Below are 21477 nucleotides of genomic sequence, written 5' to 3'. Positions count from 1 at the left end.
GCTATGCTTGGAACTATTTGCAACAGCGGTTAAATATTGTTTTTGTAATTTTCTGTTCTTAGTCTTTGAAAGCCTTTTTTGACGATCTTCACGTTCTTCTAACACAGGATTCAATTACACGTTTTAAATTACCACAGTTTTTAAATACACGTACGATGTATGATGATTTAAATCCAAGTAGATTCGTCGTGCACCAGGAGTTCATTTTCGTCGATACTTTAATCGTGTCGTAACGTTTAATCTTCCATTATCAATCTAACCCACTCAACTTCCTATTACACCCACAAACATTTCTTTTCCTCGGAACTCTACACTAGGACACCTGTCTCGATCCAACCTCATTCACAAAAATCACATCTTGCACAGTACACTCTATAAACAAGTCGAAACAACACTTCGAACCTACCTAACATTAACTTGGCCGGTTCGTTACAGCCGCGCGACACCATGATCACAAATCTAATTGAGCCAGTCGGTAACGAGGTTTCGAATATCCAGCAGCAGAGTGACACGAGAGAGTCCAACATCTGGTATATCTCTCCCCCCGCGATTTCGAAACGATTCATTCATTCGTCCCACACCGACCGGTTATTTTCATCGCACAAAACCGTTGCTAGGCCCTTGTTATATGAACACAGGGCACGCGGTTCCCTCGCCAACAATGAGTCGTTGTCGTTGCCACAGTTTACCAGATAAGGCGGACGGCTACCGCTTGGGATTACTCGACCCCGTTCCCGTGCAACTGGTCTAAAAAGTCGAAATCAACGACACCCGTGTGCCAAGCATTGTCGACTGTATCGACAGTGAATAACGTAGCTCTGCTACCCGTAACTATGGCGTGAACGTAGGATTTCCTGTGTCAAACAAGAGCGTCTAGACGCAGTATGCAGACGCAATCAGACAGATTTTCTCTAAGGTTACATGGTTAGGACGTGCGTTCCGACAAAGTGTCGTCTTGTTAAGCGAAACATCCGGAGACTGAATCCATATACAGTGGCTGCAGAAATATTTGCACATATTTTTGTTTCTTAATGAAATCTTTTCGTGTCAGAGTCTATACATCCCATTCTTACAGTATCAAATCTTCATAGTCATGCGAAAGTAGTATACTGTGTGACACGAAATTTAATATACTTGGAATTAATTAATCGATATATAAATGCTATAGTAGATAACGGTGTGCAAACACCTTTTGTAGCCACTATATTTGATTGTTCGCGTGTTCACTGGGACGAGAATTCGTCACAACGCGTATTGACTATAACCATAGCCGTGAACATACACTGCTGCGTCTCAAACTTATCATCGTTCGTTTCTAACTATGGCTTGATTCCATCTGTAATATTTAAAGTTCCAAGAAGTTCTATCAGCCTCCAATCTCATTTCGAATTGCCTACAACTCGGAAACCCGTTCTGGAATCGTCCAAGAAGCCAATCAAACAGTAAAGAGCAAAAAGTCATCGACATTTATCGCCGATAAATCTGCAATCCTCGTTAGTCGACAATTAATCTAAATCCCCGTCAATTAACGCGACGTCGCGATCTGGATCGCGGTTGTCCACAATGTCCACGCCTCGAGCACGGGCGATCGAGACCGCAGATTAAACGTCTCTTTCTCTTCTGCGACGCGTAACCTGAAAAATCGCCGTGACATCGGTCCTTTTAGAATTCTTGTTCCCTTCTTTCCGCATCACAGACTGATCGATACGATCTCGATCGACGATGTCGCTCGATAAATCGATCCCCGATGCGATCTCTTCGTTGGCGTCTGGGATCTTGTGGCGGTGACATGACAGCGGAAATGGGCGCAGCAGCTCGCTTCTGGGTAGCAGACATTCACCGTCTGGTCAACTTTGCTTTCAGTCGTTCTTAAGTCAATTATATCTCTTTAACGTTGAAAAATGTCTCAAGCTTGAACAAAATATAAAAAAAAAAAAATTGTTATCGAGACGAATAGTTTCACGTTTCAATTTTATATGAAATATCTTCTCAAGTCTTAAGCCATTACAAATCCTTGTTAATTGCTCAAATTAGAGCAAGTACGAGATATAAAAATTTGAGGATCACAGGAGATTTACGGTGGGATTTCTGGCAATGTTGTCAGACGCGTTTATACCGATTTATATGTTTGGACATGATCGAGTACGTGTAATAACGTGATTTTCAAGTATTTAACAACGTGACTTCCAAGATTGAAGCGAAATACGAGAGAATTGTGAACAACAGAAGACAATTTACTTATGCATAAAAACGTGTTTACCTTGGAACGAAAAGTTTTCTGCATCGTCATAATTTAAAAAAGATAATGAGATGACTTGCTTCGAGCAAAACACCCTGTATGTTCTCACTTCGTTGTATTAACTCATCAAAGAGTTTTAGTCTTTTTATTTCCGCAATTACTGTAAAAACATCATGTTGAACTGTTATTGAAATAAAAACGTAATTATACATTTCTTCCCATTGTACTTTATTAATTGTAATCATCAACACGTTTATATAGTGTACACACATGACGATACGCCCAGTACTTCTAGCGTTAAGAATAACAACTCAACCAGCTCGCGTAATCACTCTTCTTACAAGTAATTACCTTTCTCTGCTCATTAAGATAAAATATTAAGCGTCGTACACAAAGCGACCGAGTAATGAAAGCAAATATAATGTTACCGTGAACCGCAAATGGAGCCGGATAGTTTCGACAAATGGCGGTAATTTATATAGTAATTCATCGGTTTGTCGGTCTGTCTTATGCGTCATTCTCACCAGATAAACACGTAAATCGCCGTCCATGGCTAACTACCCTCGTATACATCATATCGGCTGTATTATATTCCTCTTCCTCATCCTTCTTTTCATCCGTTTTTCTACGTTCACGTACGATCCATCTTGTTTGGCGCGTGCCGAGGGCGATGAGCGAAACGCGCGTTCTCCAACGTGTGTTTAGACCGAATATTTCTTCGGGAACGTAAAATTGCAACGGGAGATATAATTCAAGGCCCATGAAGTCACGTTCCATTCCGTTAAGTCGACTCTCGGCTGCTCGATCCGATCGACAATTTATTCGAGAATTATTAATGCGCTGTAGAAAGGAGAAGCAAAAATTGAAGAAACTGTAAAATATGGTTTGAAGCCTTACAATTAGTCAGATTAATCAAGTTACTCGAGCTTAAGACTTCTGAGTTTGTTGAAAAATGTTGGATGCGCGTGTATGAGAGAGAAATTAAATATTATAATAGAATTCCATGAATGGAATGGAGTTCGCGAGTTAAGTTACATAAATTTGAGATGTTTAAATTTATAAAAATTACCAGATGAAAATAGAATCCTATTTTTGTAAAAACCCCATGATTCATTTAGATATAATTCTTCTATGATGCAGCTATATATAGGCTCGTAAAAATTACATAATATGATGAATATTTTGTTGGAAGAAAGGGAAATGCGTCGAACAAAAATTAAAGATGTGCTTCCTTTGAGAGCATTGCCTAAAATTTTGTTCCAATAAATGAAGTTCGACCGGTATAATCTAACGTGGTGTTTTCATCAGAGCAACAACAATTTTACGCTACATAGGCTTAAGGCGTAGGTATAGCTAAGCGCAACAAGCTAATCGTAAATTCTGTAGAACCGACGAAACAATGACGCTAACTATCTGAAGCAACGTATAATTATCCCCACACGTGTTCTGCTTCCGTACAATAAACGTTTATGCATATTTCATAGTGATTGTCATTTAAATCGGACCTGAAGCGGTTTAAACGGATTCCAGGAACGATCGAACGCTTGAAATGGAAGAATGAAAAAAAGAAAAAAAAGAAAAAAGAATGGGATCGTGAGAACTACACGGTGGAAAAAGTGGAAAAAAAAGGGAAACTAGAAAATACTTGTGTCGCGACCGAAACGACGGAAACATTCCCTGTTTAACTTTGAAGTTTACCGAGACGTTGACATCGATACCGTGCTATAGTGATGCAAATGAAGCCGCAACGCGGTTCCCTGGTACTAGTAACAGACCTCGTATGTTTGAACGTTTGTCGCGAGGACGATCTCTACGAAGCGAACGAACTTTTCACGGTTGACCCATCGCTGGAGACGAGAATTTTCAGTGAGTACATATATTGCCCAAAAAAGAAAACATAGCACGTTTGTCGTTCGTTTGTCACTGTGCAGGGGACAGATACTTTGAAACACGGTTCTCAGAATGGTTTTGTTTATGTCGCGCGCTTTTGATTTTCGATTAGAAAGTGCATTCTCCTGAACTATCTTACCCAGACGTTTCTACATAGTGATATCTGGCAACTGGATTCTTATACGTTTGGAGATAAAAAGAGGAATGTTTTGGGGTTTCGTAATAATTTGTTGTATTGTTATTACACTGCAGAGTTTTACACGCGTAAGGGAAATTTAAATGTAAGAAATTTATAGAATACGTGTAATATGGAAAAATAGTAGGTGAGTTTAACAATGAGTTTAATAGATGAAAGAAATTTCTGTTACTACAAACTATAGATATAGAAAATATTCAGAAAGTCGTACATTTAATATTCTATGTTTAATAATTCCAACTAATATTTCCCATTTCTTGAAGTATGTAAACATATAAAATTCCATACACGTCTGTAGTTTAGTCATGAATAGACTATAAATATATCCATATTGTCCATGCATTTATGGAAAATTTCAATTTATGTAGAAATTCGCAGAGTACGTATAAGATACAGAAAGATTGAAATATTCCATGTATTAAGTAAGTGAAATAAATCTCCATTTAGACTCCGTTTCTTTTATTATGTTCATAATGTATAAATATGAAATTGCGTAAATATTCGCAATCTAGTCATGAATATGTATAATAAAGAACAAACTCTGTCGATTGCATGACCGTTGTCTAATATAAATCGTGAATAATAGTAGTATCAGATATACGCAAGTGCGAATAGAATCGTCACGATACGAAAGTATATATTTTGATTCGTAACATGTGTTTTGAGCCGGGGAACGGTTGTTTGACTCATTTCGCTTTTTATGCGTAAACCGAGAAGGTTGAGCGTAATGATTTATAGCCATTCGAATATTGGATATATCATAAACTGTGCTTGCTTGTTCATGTGTTTAGAAATTCTGATGTATGAATACCGAAATGTCTTCATTTTGTATAGCCACGGTTATTTAAATGCACGTATGTTGACAGCGTTTCAATATTCAAAGATGCTTGAACCGTATTCTTATGAAAATTTAAAAATCCAGTTTTGTGAATTTCTTGGAGGATTATCGCTTTCTCCAAAAATATTATCTACTATGTGAAAAATGGTTTATAAATCACTCGTACATTATTGAGATATATTACATTTTTTTCAATTATTCCAAGTTTGTTCACGATTATGTCAATTCGATGAGTGATATATTATTCAAATGCAAACTTATTCAACGTATATTATTTGGAAATATGCAACGAATCAGTTCAGTAAACTACGTTGTACCTCGATCTCTTCTGAACTTTGTCAGATATGCCCAATTTTCCGAATCAGTTTATTCCTTATCGTAATGACTTCGAAACGAGATTCGTTTTAATATATAGCAAAAAACTCGACTGTTTTGTATCATAATTCATACTACGTGCGATTATATATACAAACTATTTAATTATGTATGAACAAACGCACACTCACATAAAAACTATACGAACGATAAATTATAAAATCCACAAACAATATCAAATATTCCTTATGTCTACATTTCAATTTTTAACAAATCTGGATTCCAACAGTTGAAACCCGAACGTATTCTTGGCAATCTACAACAAAAATCTCGTATCTCATCTCCATAGGAGATAAGTTGGTCGAAAATTTCAGAAAACAAGATTTAGGGATTACCAAATGATGTAGCGAGGAAAGCGGTGTTTAATCAGAGATGCCTGGCTTTCTTCTTTCTTTCGTTGGATTCTCTCGTCTCGTTTTCGGCGTGGCTCTACCTGCCGCATTGCTGGTGGCCGAGTTTCACGTGCCGTTAACCTTGAATCCGGATTTAACGGCTGCGTTTATGCTAATATACCAACCCAGCGAAGAAAGCACGCCGCTCATGGAACACGAAGTAAGTTCCCCCGTGCACCTTTTTATCCCGCGGGACCACCGTGAACTAATGACAATCGGTTGGAAAGTTGCGTTTTGCGAACGCGTTCTCTCCCCCTTTCTGCATCATTTTAAATGCATCGATAGCATGTTAGACGATAATTGGTCGTAAAGGACGATTAAAACTGTATGCAAATTCGATGTAATTTAGCGAGCCAGGCTTTTCTTTTTTCTCGAGGCAATCACGTGTAATGATAACCGGCGAACATCGAATGTTTGCTTAATAATTTTGAAAGTTACGCTAACCTTGTGTGGGATCGTGATTATGGATCAGCTGTGACGCGAGAGAAACCTATTGATGGAAATTGATGTTGGCTGTTGTCAGAAAACGAGGTTCATGTGGATGTTTTAACCTGTTAACTGGGTTATTACTTTAACTAGAAATTTCTATAATCACGAAATTAAGAGTTACAAATAATTGAAAGAAAGAATTTAAGGAATGAAAGTAATTTTTGTATACGTAAATATGATGTTTAGCTTTAATGGAGATGAAAGAAAATATTACAAAATAGAAGATTTATAAATACAAAGATTATTATGTCAAAGAGATTAGGAACTCAATGGATGCATTAAATTCCTCTTCGGTCAACAGATTAAGTGCCCGTTTCTTGCGTCAAACTCGTTTGTATCAGAATGGCGAATAATCAGCTTTTTGTATACAATTGCATATGATGTCCGAAATTTTAAATCACATAATACGTAATCTTTTTTGCACATTGTCACTGTTTTGTAATCGTTTTATTCATTTTAATTTTAAATTTTACGTGGTTTCGCTTCATGAATTTAAATTCGATTTCAATGAGACAACACGAAACATTGTTAAGATATGGATGTTTTCAATACTTTTATAGAAGTGTGTATTCATTATATATTCATACGAAGCAACTGGAAACATCGTATAAAACTACACTAATTTTCATATTTATCGTTATGATGCTTTTAATAAATTTATATTTCTTTACCAACTGTCAATCATCGCTGTTCGTTTTACAAATATCCTCGTTTAAAATTAAAGTTGTGGAATTACTTAATGGTCGTCGTCTTTATGCTAATTCAATTTTTTATTGAACACCTTACACATGATTTAAAAAAATATATTTCATACGTCATTTCTTGTTAAGGCAAGATTTAAAATTAAAAGTACTTGAATACTACTTCTACAGGCAAAATGTTTGACGTTGCCATTTTACAAAACTGATCTAAACCAATGCTACACGGAAGCCTTATCGAGATCAACGATCGAGTTTCTAAAATTTACATACCAATTTATCGCCACATGTTGGCTAAACAATAGCACGTTCAACGTGGTCGAAACATTGTCTTCGAAATGCAGAAAAAAATATTTAAACGACTGTAAATGTCCTGGTTGCGGTTTCTCAACGCTGTAGTTCCGTTTTACCTGTAAATGTCGCGGGGGTGGCTTGTTTTAACGCATTTCGCGGTTCGAAGATTTACATCGTTCTGTTCTCTTCCCTTGAGAAACGACGACGTTCAGCGGTTAAGGCATTGTTTGCAACGTGCACCAACTTTCACGAAGTCGATGTCTCCGTTTGTTTTTTTCAGACAACGTGAACGTCAATCTTCATTTTCTTGCTGAGCGATTTCTGCGCGAGCCAACTCCGACAGGTTGGCTCCTCGCCGACAGAACGTCAGTTTCCTATTGAATCGGTTGTATACGATATTCGGGTTTCGTTTGAGTTGCACTTGTGCAAGGAATGCATTTCATGATATCGGTAATTGATTGTGATCGTGTAAAATGTGTGGTAACAAAGATTTATTTACGTAACCCAGATATTCCCGAGCGCACTTTTCTTTTAAATAATGCCTTTTCGTGTTTGAAATTTAAGTCGAATATGCGATCGTTTATTACGTTACAACTACCTATTTGTCCCAACTACGTGTACATTTATCTGTGGCCAAAATTCTTTAGATTGATAAAACGTTACTTGTACAAATTTCAATATCGCTATCCACCGAATTTGTTCAAAAACCATTACAAAATTCTTAACTTTTACATTGTGGCAAATATCGTTTAAAAGATACCAGGTATTTCATTTCTGTAAACGCCAAAAGCAACGTCAATTTCTTCTGAAAACGTTAAAACACGTGCCATTTGTTAAACCAAGAACGAGAACTTTCCGTAAAAATTGAAAGAATTTGCCAAGGTTAAATATGATTTCTAAAGTCATGAGTCTCTTTCTCAGAATATGAAACAAGATACCAACGAGCGGTGATTAATTACAATGGTGTCGTATTGTCCTTACGGTTCATTATTATTAAACAAATCCACGGTCTCGCGGATGTGGCTACCTCGATTTCTACGATTCGCGGCGCCGCATATATCGTGGTAATGAAGGCAATTCATTCGCTTATTCACCGTGCCGTGTTCGTAGGAGTAAGACATTAATGTGTGCGCGCGTGCGATTACCGCTTCGCCAAAGCGCACCACGAATCTTGCTAGAGAAATATAAACGGCGGGGATGACGTGGGCGAAAACACGCATTGAGATGTGTTTCTTTTCTCGCCGGCAACCCACCCGCAAGTACACGTTGCCCCGTCAGTTCTCTCGTTGATTTTGCACTCTCGGGCCTGCGACAGGAAAGCGAATTGCAGCCGAATGATTCATGTGGTCACGGTGGTCGCGAACGCGTGTGCTTGCTTTCGTTTCACACAAAGGGTGCTGGCCTGTTATTTAAAAAAAATTCTTTTTAACGTAATTGGTAAAAGATGGGAGAAAGTTTTTGGACGATATATGCATTTCACGTCCGATAGCTACGTGAAGTATTACACGATTTTACTTTACATAAATTTTTCTCTTATTTTTTAATTCCTCTCTGTATCTTTATTCTATGGTTTTTCTGAACCTTGGAAAGTTTATGTTAATTTTTATACAGTGTTTTATGGTCTAGTATTTTAGTCGCGAACTTGTGTTCTGCAAGTGGTTGGTTTTGTTTAACGAAAATCGTGCTGCCTATTTTTATTTCCTTTGTATTCTTGAAAAATATTTTTCACCGCAACCGCGGAAAAAACGCGAGAGATTTTCCTGCTTTTATCTGTCTTGTTTGGTTTTTGTATTTTGGCTTGTCGTGGGTATTGAAGAGTTTATGTTAAATTTCACAAATGCAAATTTGATATCATTAAAGTTCTGTTTCAATGTTTCTGCAAAATTGCAGTGTTGGTATTTATTCTGCGAGAGATGTGAATTTTAAATACGTATAGCTTTATCAGTTAAAAATATATATAGTTTTACTAGTTAGAAGAGTTGATTATCCGATATCGAGTTTACGGTGTGTTCGAAGATAATGAGCTGACTGACACTAGAACGTTTATTGTGGCTAATGTCAGTAGGGTAACATTTGAAATTAAAATTTGTTATTTCAACAGTTCATACTACTCCCATTCAAATCAAAATACGGTGAACGATCCATCAATTGTTTTAGTAGCGTACTATATTTCTAATTTAACACTGAAATATCTGAATAATCCATGTTGCTTTTCGTGTATCTAATTATTTATCTTTCTCGAACCAATAGAATAAAACGTTGTGAAACGAATATACGAAAATCTCATAGCGGTGTAACTACGAAAGAAAAAGAGAACCAAGAAAGAAAAGTATAAAAGCTATTAAATTATGTTATATTTATTTCCAATTCAATATTAATATATTTGCATAACTTATGGTATTTCTTTTGTATTTCGCTATTCATGATCCTCGATGGCTTTATTGATTCCGCTAAATATCTTCCGAGCAATTGCTCATGCTCGTAGCGTTCGCTTGTATTTCGTATCGACCAATTAATCATTTCCCAGTTGGCGCGTGCATAAAATGTTGAAATTGTCCTGGCTGATCGCGTCGAACGTCTCAACCAGTACTTCCACTTACTTAATCAATCTTCACGAACGAATGAATATTGAAAACTCGTGTATCTGCCGGAAAAGTTCTCTTACACGCGTATTCGACTATGATAATCGCATAGATGATGGATTCAGGTAGTATCATTTCTAACGATACATCGTTTATCCTCTTTTCATTTTAATTGACTTATGGAATCGGAAAAAGCACAGGTAGGAGTTTGGTAAACGAGCACTCATTTAGGACGAAGTATCAATATGCGTTGTGCTATTACTCGTCAATTAATTGTACCAGGTATTTGAGTTTATATTTGTAACTGCTTTGTATTAATAGTAATTGTGATTCGAGCTTGCTACGATCTTTGGATTCTAATCAATTTAATCAAATTTTTATTATTTCAAGAGACTTTGTAATTGTATCGTAATTGTAAGAAAGAAAAAATACGTATTCTTCCTATCTTTTTCAAGATCGAGAGATCTTAAAAAATTACATAAAATATATTTGTCTGTTAAACGAAAAAGATTTCAAAAACCTTGTTACAGGGTGTTAGTTCTGATATGTTAGATTCGTCGTCGAATGATAGAAATCTGTTGTTCGATAATAACAAATTTTGGAGAAAATTGAAAAACACATAGATAAAAGACAAGGATTCATGGGGAGAACTGGATATAACCCGTGCGTAAGTTCTCAAAGCGAGAAATAAATTCCAAGATAAAAACATATTTCAATCGAAAACTACCCAGGAACCGAAGCAAAATGAAAAAAGTTATAACTAAAAAGTTAATCGCTTATCGTATAAATTCATTCAAAAAAGATCTCACTTTATCCTCCTTCGTTCTCTCTTCGACTGAATTCGCGATTAAATTATCACCCCATCAAAACGTGTACCTGTTCGTTCACACATAGAAAACACTACGAAATAGCCATGTTCAAAAATATCGAGGTCACCGTGCAATCACCAGGACGAAACGATGCAACGAACACGAATTTCAGGTTTTCGTGGCGAAAAAAATTATTAGAATGGGTTAATGCGTAATAAAGTTGGTCCATCGTGTTTCTTAGCCTGTGTCGCTTTAATTGGCGACTGGTTTTGGAACCAGTCTTCTTTCTCTCTCTCTCTTGTGTGCCTTCGCTCACCGATGCGTCGATCTCGCGTACCATTCACAAACAACGTCATGAATGAGTTCTCACCCTCGTCGCTCCATCGAGAACCATCTTTTCTTTCCTTTCTTCTTTATTTAACGATACACGCAGTAGATATAACTGTATTGGTATAACTGCGCCGTCTATTCGTACGTCATACTCGCGTAAAATTGTAAATTACGCTTCTCCCCACGAACCTTGATTGCATTTTATGATCTTAATCCTCGGCATAATGCTGCACGCCGAAGCGTGAGGTATATTTATTTTAACGATTTAAGTAACACGTCGCGAGAGTTCCTCTTCTTTCCTTTGTCGTTTATTCTGTATGGATCAGAGTTGTTTCGTAGAAAGGATTAGTAGAAGTAGAATGAACATCTTTTATGCGGTCGGTTTACAATGTCCGAGCGTGAAGGCAGTGAAATCCTGTGTGGAAGAAACGATTTCGACGGGTAGTAAAACAAGCTGGAAAATTGCTTTCGTACGTAGTACGTTGCAAAGCGGATCAAGGGATCGTGAAACGGGTACTAAATTGGCAAGCACTTGGTTGATGTTAAATTGACTCTTATTAGACCCGACGAATGCTATATCGACTTATTTGATATACGCATATCAATCTCTGGAATTAAAGAGTTAAAGCGTATTCCTTGTAAATTAATTAATTAATCGTAGCCGTAGTAGCTTCGATACTTTCTAACGTTAATAGGATTTCACTCGTTTTCTACTTCCGTCAGTTTTAGCCAAGGAACTTATCCATATCTTTGATTGATAAATTATTTATAGAGCTCGGAGAGAAAGTGGTGCGTGTAACGAAATGTTTAATTTGAGTAATTTCATAGAAAAATCTGTATGCTTTCGAACATTAAAATACATCGCTACAGGCAATCATAGAAAGGTAGAAATTCATTAACCGTTTCTAGTAGTGGCCATGGTAATAATAATAACATGGACTATTCACTTAAAAAAAAGTACGTGTAATTTTTAAAGTAGTAAAAATGGAAAAATGAGAAAGCTATAACAATGTAATCTCATTACAAATAATATTGAGACGCATAGAGGTTTTTGCAAGAAGCTACATATACTCACTTTATTATATACCACTTTTCCACAGGTCCTCGTTATTTAATTGTATCTATTATTTTTCTGTCCCGTTATTTTCCATTACATACATTATCTATTACTCCTTCGCACCAGTAACTATTAATAAACCTAAGAGGAAAAAATACTAGAAACGGCTTGGACAGCTTAATTAGTCAAAACTCTGATCGCAACTTTCTTTACGGATAAATTTCCAGGGTGCCACTGGCGAACGAAGTTTTTCAATTAAGCTCGTCTACCCCCCTGTTGCGTGCTTTCTCTGTGGGGTTTCCTCGCATGCTAAGACGTCAAATCGCTCACGTTACAAGCCCTAATAGCCAACGTCCGCAAATTGCCGTACAGCCTCGCTTCGACGGCTGGAAAAATGCGCGATTGTCGAGGGATCACTTTGGAGAAGCTGGTCTTGCGAGGCGTGTCTGAGCAATCGCGTATAAATCACGCGACGACCAGGGTTAAGGAAGTCATTATTAAAGTATGGGCGAGAATCACGTCGTTGTGCGCGAGTCATGAGTGATACGACGTCTAACGGATTTGACGATTAGCCTCGGACACGTTGCTCTTGCTCTACAGCTACTCGTGGGCGTTTTACACCCGGTAGTTGTCAAACGGTTACCACTGGTTCTTATGCAGTTGATTAAGTGCGTCGAGCACTTGACCCTTGCTTCCAGAATCGCGAAAGCCGCACGATGAAAAATCGCGGGACGCGATTAGCGGCCTGAATCCAATTCACGCTCTACTTCGCGGTTTATGATAGTTTCATCTTCTTTTGGAAAAGGTAAATTTGTTCGTTGACGTTGGCTAAATATACCGCAACTACGTAAACTTCTTTCTTATGAAAGATTTTACAATTAGATCGTAAATTTATATTTGTTACACAAGATCCGGAATTTTGTCATTTCTCCAGAGCCCAGCAAAAGATAAAGATGAATGGCATCGCATCATAAACCGTGACAAATATTTGTATGTATGTTACAATATGTAATACTTGATTTAATTCCACTGTTTAGTTACACTTTAATTGTTTTACATCATTGGATTCCTGAAGTTATCGGTTGAGAAATAGAAATCAGAGAGTCTGATAGATTTTGTTTCTGTAGAATTCAGGAGAAATTTAGGTTCGCTTGAGTTTGAGTGTCTGCCTCTTGAAGGGAAAGGGTTTGAAGCATGGAACGATATAGCAATTCGAATTACAGTATAGCAACGAACTGAAAGTTTTCTTCTTTCGCCGTACAGATCGCGATAACAAAGGAGTTGTCAAGTTAATTGCAGAATTGCAGAACCTCTGATATAAAAAACTAAAAAGAAACGAAGAAACTTACGAATCGTTTTCGACGGACTGTCGATTATATATTCGCTTCCCGACTCGTAGCAAAGAAGCGCGTGGTCCGCCAAGCACCTTGTGCATATTACCGTTTCTTCGACTGTACAGGAGCAGTGGAAGAAGTCGGCAATGGCTGGTAATGGGACAACTTCTTCGAGCATCCAAGGTATCCAGGTGTTACGGTATAATTTACAAGAAGGGGAGTTATGTTACTTCTCGATGTAACCTCGTTCCAGGCATCGATGTCCCCTCGAGGGCAGCGCGTAGGAGAGTTTATAATACGTAGATCGAATCAGGTTCGGCTCGTCTTACCGATCTCGAGCTTGTGCATTAATCGTTACTTTATGTAAATTGTACCAAATCGATTGGAATATTGAAAGAGAAAGAAAACGAGGAAATCAATGGAAAAAAGGCGGCGAAGGATAAAGACGAGGAAATGCCGGGGGACGAAGAAAGAGAAATCGTTTATCGAATAATCTAAACGCGTCCCGTGCTTATTTATCGATACTGATAAATACTTTTAGCTTATATTTGCTACGCGTTTCTCGACTCAGTAGAAAAATCCATTCGACTAGTTTTTCCTTGATACACGATCATTGGGTAGAAGTAGCCTTTATTCGTCTCGGTGATTATTCCATAAAATCTACGGCCATTGAAACGCACGCTATGAAAAAAGAAAAACGAGGAAACAAGAATGAATTAGCAGCTCGTTATCGGTGGAAAGACTCGCGAGTATGAAATTGTAGGTTGCTTGGTGACAAGCAGAAACTATGAATCACATTTTGTAACGTTACCCTAGTTGCTATATACGCAACGGTGTTTGGAACGCAGACAGATAGCGAGATGGACAGGAAACCTCGCCAACAACGTTTCCACACGTAAAATCCACGCCAATCGTTCGGACGCTGTTTGTTTTACTATGCTTCCTCGTTACCGAACACCGTAAGCGACGACGTAAATGAATGGTTGCACGGTCATTAAGACGCGTCGTCTAACCAGGAGTAATTGCGACGTCAAGGGGATCGTAAAATCGTCACGACGCAACTGTTGGATTCTTGCAGCCATTCTGTCAATGGTTTTCCACTCTGACAAGGATATTTATAACAACGAACACGCATTCAGCTTCGGGTTAAGCGACGTTCTTCGCTATTATTTCAGGAATTTGCAATCTGTAGGGTTTACCGCATAAACGAACTGTTGGTATTCTTTGCCTTTCTTAGTTTTTCGAATGTTCTCTGTAGCTTTCCTGGCTTGTTAAATGATTATGAAGGAAGAAAATTGAATATAACAAGCTAGGATTATTTGAGTCGGCTAAGTTTCGACATCTTGAAATGCAATCTTGAACTGCGTGTAGAATAATCAAACTTGTTGCATATTATGAAATACCATTGGTCTTTGCTATAACGACGAAAGAACGAGAAAATATCGCGTACTTCAGGTTTCTTGAATCAGCAAGCGGGCATTTTACGAGAACTAATAAAATGAACAACAAAATTGTTTGCAAAACTAATGTAATGTACACAGGCTACTGAATTATATTATTATAATTTCGAATGGGGATATTAATATTTGACGAACGAACAACTTCTTTCACCTCGATGAATGAAAGTTATATTTCGAGAAAAATGATGCCCATCAAGCCGTCAATCTATAAAATATATTTCGCTTTCTATCACACCACTAATAACCAGTTAAATAGTCCATTTTCGAACGTAAGTCGCTTAAAAATCGTTCATAAGCAAATTTAGCAAACTTTACGAGGCAAATTATAATACTTAGCTTGTTTGAAATATCCTTCTGATTCATATAATTCTACTTTCACCCTACTTCGCGTGGATCACCCTTGTAAAAAAGGTAATTGCGTGTTTCATTCTGATCTTTATCATAATCTGAAACTATATCTTGCATTCTAGACTGATTTACACGAAACCAACTTTTTCTTTTCTCTTTTACTACAAAGAACGGACGCCGATGTGCATTAGTTCTTGGCATTAAATGAATCCTATGCACAAAGGATTTATCGCGTTATCGAAGTGCTAAAATAATATCGTTAATATCCGATTTGATCATTGTTTAATATATTGCAAGAGGCATGCTTTTATGTGTTTTCGTTATCATTGATGTTTCGCGATAAGGAATTAGGTATTAATCATCCGTTTCTTTTTGTTACAGTAGAATTTATGTTTCGTGGAAGTGCCAGTAAAAATAGTGTATATATTTTAATTAATAATTCCTTACATTCATTAACAAGCTTGTTTATTACATAAAGAAGTATGTAATTAGGCTATAATTGTAACTTCTAATATGCACATGTATTGTAATTCAGAATCACAAGGCAAACACTGTGAATTCATTTTTCTTAATGTTCTAATTTTGATGTAAAATTGAATGTTATTTGGTGGTTAATATACTTACAGAATTGGAAAGAAGACTTTTTAAATACAAAGGTACAAATCTTGCGAAACTTCCTGAAATATTTTCATTACGAAAATATCTACGAAGTTTTATAATGAACCCGATCGTACAACGTTATGACAATCGTAATTCAAGATGAAATAAAGATACAAAAATTGATAATATAAAATACTGTAAAATATGAAAAATGTCTGTTCGTCTCCTGTGATCTTCGATTATATGATAATTAATTATTGGATGGCGTGTAACGTACAACGTATAGCAAGATAATTCGAAGTGAAGATTCAAATCGTCTAAATAAAAAATAAGACCAAAAAACGTGGTACTTTCAAAAGGTATAAATAAAAAGTGATGAAGTAATCATACATAGTTATGAGATTATGAGGCGCCAGTGCTATCGCACTGGAAAACTGCAAGTAATATACGTACTCATCGATATTATCGGAAATCAGTAAGATTTTGTTGGTATATGATTCAAAGTAAGGCGTCTATCAGTTTCCTTTCTGCTAAATATCGATATCCTATCGCGAATCTTCATTTATCGATATTTCATAATAATGTCTATTGCACGAAGAATTTATTCTCGGAGACATTCTCAAAGTTACCAATCACTTTAGATATACCTCGATCGATCGTTCCTTATTCTTTTAAACAATTAGAACAATTAAAACCGGAACTTAATTATTTATCCGAGTTCTATGTATATAGCAACTTGTGTAATGAATTTATCATTTATCTCAATACGACCAAATTCGATCTTCTAAGATTCATATTTGAATTGGTGTGAGAGGTGATCAGATATTTCCTCTGTGAAGTATAAACATACAATTGTATATGATATCATCGAAATTAGAAAAATATAATCGAACTTTGTCCTGTGCAATTGAATTTTCTGTAACCAGACTTATCAGATCTGACCAGACGACTGTAGCATCTATTGTTACTAGACTCCATCAGACTTTATTGAAAATAATCAAATTACAATCCATTGTACCCTATCGAGCATCACTAGGATCTATTGAACGTCACAATAGTCGATTGGAGTCCATTGATTTCATAAATCATATTCGCTCGAAGCGTTGCGGACTTTATCAAACATTATACAACACGATAAAAAATTAGTAGACTTCGTTAGACCGTATTAAACGCAATCTAATGTTGCTTGACTTTCTCGAATTTGATTAGTCATTCTCGGAATTTGAGAAACTCGATTGAACATTGACACGACGTTCATAGCCATAACAATGAATTGAACTTACAATCATAGATGATTAACATGTCAATTACGCTATCATCTGGATTTGAATTCCATGGGTTAAGGTTAATGTCCTACTTTGGAATTTTGAATCTTCAATTTAGATTTGCAATTTGATTTGTTTTTCAGATCCAGAGATCGAGTTCGTGATCGAAACTTGAGTTTCAGATCTGAGTTTATTATACCGAATGTTAATATTTATGCGTTATGCTCAAGTTGGATTCTCGACTGAACTGGTAGTTGAGATTTAAGTTAAAAATTTAACTTTAAAATTGGAATCATCGTCAACATTTAGGTTCTGGTTCTCAGATCAAAATTTAGACTTGAATTTATTGCTGGAATCCATCCAATTTCGATGTTCGTTCATAGCTCAGATTTCTGTTTCTTGGCTCTTTAATTTCGGTTCGTGACACTCGGGAATTAAATTCAAAATTTGGTTCGCATCGGAATTTGAATTCAGATGGTCTAGATCCAAGCGTCAAGGTCTAGATTTACATTTACCGCTATGTACTTTGTCAATGTACAATTCAGTACGATATAATCTTGGTCGTGGGGAAGATCTGTAAGATATTACAATTGGGAGTCTATGATAGGATCTCTTGAACCTTATTCCAATTAAAATCTTTTCGATTCATTCTTTCTGATAAAATAGTGTGGATTGATGTCGTTCGATACGCGATCTAGCTGTATGTAATTGCATGCAATCGTATCTGATATGTTAAATTGAATTTCATCGTGCGATTAGATCTCCAACGATTAACTAATGATATAGAATTCTATGCAAACAAGATTGACTACATTTTTCGATATTTGTTATTATGTAGCGATCTGCTACACTATGCACTAAGTTATAATTAGATCCAGTGACTGTGTTTTAATAGGAAAGCTATCTAGTGCGACTAACTGCTTCTAGATCATATAAATCATGAACGACAATATAAAATATAAATTTTTCTCCATACGTAAACTTGAATCGCGAACCACGATTGGATCGCGTTCCATTGTGTGTAACATTTTAATAGCTTCTTATCTGTCATACGCTATCAATGTCGCCGATGAAAGACAATTTGTATGTCAAACCGAATTATCTTCATCGATCAATGATCTGTGACCACACATACGTTCACGCGACCCTCTATACCTTCATTTAGCTATGTAATGACGATAATAACGATCGTTATTGCACAACTAAAATGAGTAATTACATAACATTGAATACTATCAGGAAACCTAAAAAAATAAAAAGAATAATGGAGAGATTATTATCATTACGAGATGCAATTTACTTGTAATCCCGACGAAACTCGTCGAACTATAAAGTTTCTTGTACAAGTTTAAATCGTTCTCGACTGGCAATTAAAGTGCAGCCTTTCTATCCGGTCCGCGATCGAACAACACGACCTGATCACCGTCGATCGATCCGTAATATTCGCCAATCGATATTTCACTATGCCTCCCCGATAATGTACAGTAATAGCGTGCCATTTGCATTCGAGTCGAATACGCGGACCGAGGCGATACCAAACGTCACAACTTGTCCATTATTCATAAATAACATTTCAATTAAAGCACGATCTGCCTGAGCGTTTTGCAATTTTTCCGCCGTTTTACGAGGACACTTCGAAGCAAGATCGTTTGATTTCTTCGCGATACCGTAAATTACAATTATTTTGATTCGCGTATGTAAAAAGTCGTTCGAGCAGGACAGAGGGGATTTTTCAAGATTCAATAGGAAGATTGTAAATTATTCATCTACGACGCGTGTCGCAAAAGTAAAAGCCAGATTACCGTATCGTTATCGTACGTCGAAATCGAGTTCGTATATATTCTGCACAAAGGGTTGTTCCAGGAGAAAGTTTCTCGATTTTCGATCGTAGGTGGATATTTTTCATGCACATCGTGATACGGTTTCGTGATCAGTTTCACTTTCTACCAAAAGCTCGCTTCCTGCCTCCGCACTTATGACGAAATGCTTTACGACGCGGAATTCCTCGGTTTATCTTTCCCGATGAATCATGTGCTTGTTCCTAGAGCCGATATTTCTAAGGATAGACGATTCATTGCTCCTAACGAATCTTCTAAATGCTCACTTCGATATATTCTCCTAGATAATGAAAGGAAACTATGCGTATCTTTACTTCTTGTATTCAGCGTTGTCCCTATTTCTACGTTTCTTCGTATAAAGTCAGAAGAGCTAACTTAACGGTTAATCACACGATAAATTGGTACAATAACGGTAAAATAGAAAATTTGATTTACTTCTTCGTTTGTTATATTCCCTATCGACTATGATAGCTTCTTTTTTTTTTTACTTATTTCTACTTCCTTATTCATTTCGAGAATTTCTACCCCTGTGATGAACGATCGATCAAGAATGGACCACTCAACGAGCGAATTATTAAAAATATCTGAATTTTAGCATATGTGGGTAAAATTTAATTCTTGAGAAACCAGACTGTTAATTTATAGAGTTGATCAATTAAAGTTTCGCGTGTTTTAAATATTCCTCTCTCAGAAGATTATATTAAAACATATACTATAAAAATTGCCTAGTATCTTCTTCCAAACTATACAACCTTCTCAAAGAGGAAGCTGTATAACAACATTTGTAATACTTTTACGAAGAGCACACCGTACATACGTTGGGATTTCGATGCGTATCTTTACACGATGTTACCGGCATTTACCAATCAAGGTACGCTCATGCAAAAACGAATTAATTCGCCGCACAGCGTGTCGAATCGGCGGACACGTGTTCGCAGTTTCGTGAGTCAGGATAACGCAGGAAGGTGTTCGTGACGTTCGGAGCAAGGTGTTCGTGACGTGCCGCCAAGTCTACATCCGATTAGCCATCCACGTCGACGTGTATCCCTGATAAGTCGCGATGATGCAAGCGACGTTCGAAATGTCAGTGCAAGAGGAAACGAGGGCAAGTATGCCGAATTCTCCCAGCTAAACGGTAATTCGATCATCACCGGTGAAAAAACCTAGATAAGAGATTCCGACACCGTCTGTCGCTGAATACCTGTACGTTATCAACGATTTCGTAAGAGGAGCAGCTATAAATGACCGGTGATGTTATTATATGCTGTGGTCATACGAGTAGCGAAACGATGGATGTGGATTTCGATGAATATTTAAGGCTGCAGTAGAATTTAGTTTTATATTTTATTTATTTGAAAGAGATTTTGGTTAGTGACTGGTTAACACGTTCGATACGCAAGACACGGATCAGAGTCAGCATATATTTTTTTTTTTTTATTTTATTCTTATGTACTTTTTCTATTCTTAATACGCCTTAGATTCTCATGATAGACCTATACATGTACTTACTTTTAAAAAGTCGCAAAAATGTGGAATTCAAAATTTGCTCGTTAAAACGAGAGTCGTATTTGTATCGAATGTGTGAAATGAATTTTTATGATCGAGTGGGTTTACCCAAACGCGAACTTCTATTATATGAACGAGAAATCTTAAATAGCGAATTAGTAAATTTATTCCATACTATTGTCTGACCTCTTACTGTTATATAAACTCCAGTTATAAAATCCTATAAAATCCTACGAATTCCACATATGACCGCACGTATGATATCGTTCCTCGATAAATAAAGTTTTATTGTAATATCCATTTAAATGAATTCCCGTTGATCGAATCCGTTTTTCTAAATGCGAACAATGATATAAAATAATAATAAATCATAGGAAGCACGGAAAACGATTGGATTCCTATGATATGAAACCGTTTGTTCCACGAAAGGTTTATGTAATCGAAGGTTTGCCGTAACATGAGTATCGATATTATTACAACGTGCGTCATAACACACGTTTTTTTCAATGCTCGAGTGAGCACACCGATAATCCGAAATTATAATCCAAATTTCCAACGTGGCGGCGATAATCCGAAATGATATTCCTAATCCGCTTACGATTACGCGGTAGCCGGGCTTTCATCAAACCGGTGAACGCCCCCTCGATTTCATCGAACTTCCCATGAGTTCTTGAGCTACTAGCGAAAAGAGGATTCGACTGAATGATGATAAACAGGCTGATTCGTGGAATCTGTTGGTGAGTTGGTTTCTCGGTGACGGAGACCGTGATAATGGTTTCGTAAGATCTGTTGATGGATCTTGCGATTATGTAGATGAGTGCATATTTTGGAATCTTTGAATACGTTTGATAGAATTTGTCAAGCAAAAGCGATCCTGTAAGATACACTCACGAATGGTTTGTATTTAGAGAAGTGAAGTTACTGGTGAAATAAATTA

General features: G+C 36.8%; 1 protein-coding gene across 3 annotated transcripts in view; it reads left to right on the top strand.

Moving 5' to 3' along the window:
- The window catches only part of LOC138189976 (uncharacterized), a 113166-nt gene that overhangs the window by 67038 nt on the left and 24651 nt on the right, over positions 1-21477 (top strand). Inside the window, exon 1 of one of the 3 annotated variants that reach the window (XM_069132332.1) lies at positions 3753-4105. The exons of the other annotated variants lie outside the window; for them this stretch is intronic. The gene's annotated coding sequence lies outside the window, so the exon portion shown is untranslated. Of the gene's footprint in view, positions 1-3752; positions 4106-21477 lie in introns of those variants that run through there. 3 annotated transcript variants of the gene reach the window in all.

Source organism: Bombus flavifrons, chromosome 2, assembly GCF_040668555.2.
Source record: "Bombus flavifrons isolate JBK064 chromosome 2, iyBomFlav1_principal, whole genome shotgun sequence".
Lineage (NCBI taxonomy): Eukaryota > Metazoa > Arthropoda > Insecta > Hymenoptera > Apidae > Bombus > Bombus flavifrons.
Note: the sequence above shows the minus strand (reverse complement) of the source record. Positions and strands in the feature narration are given on the sequence as shown.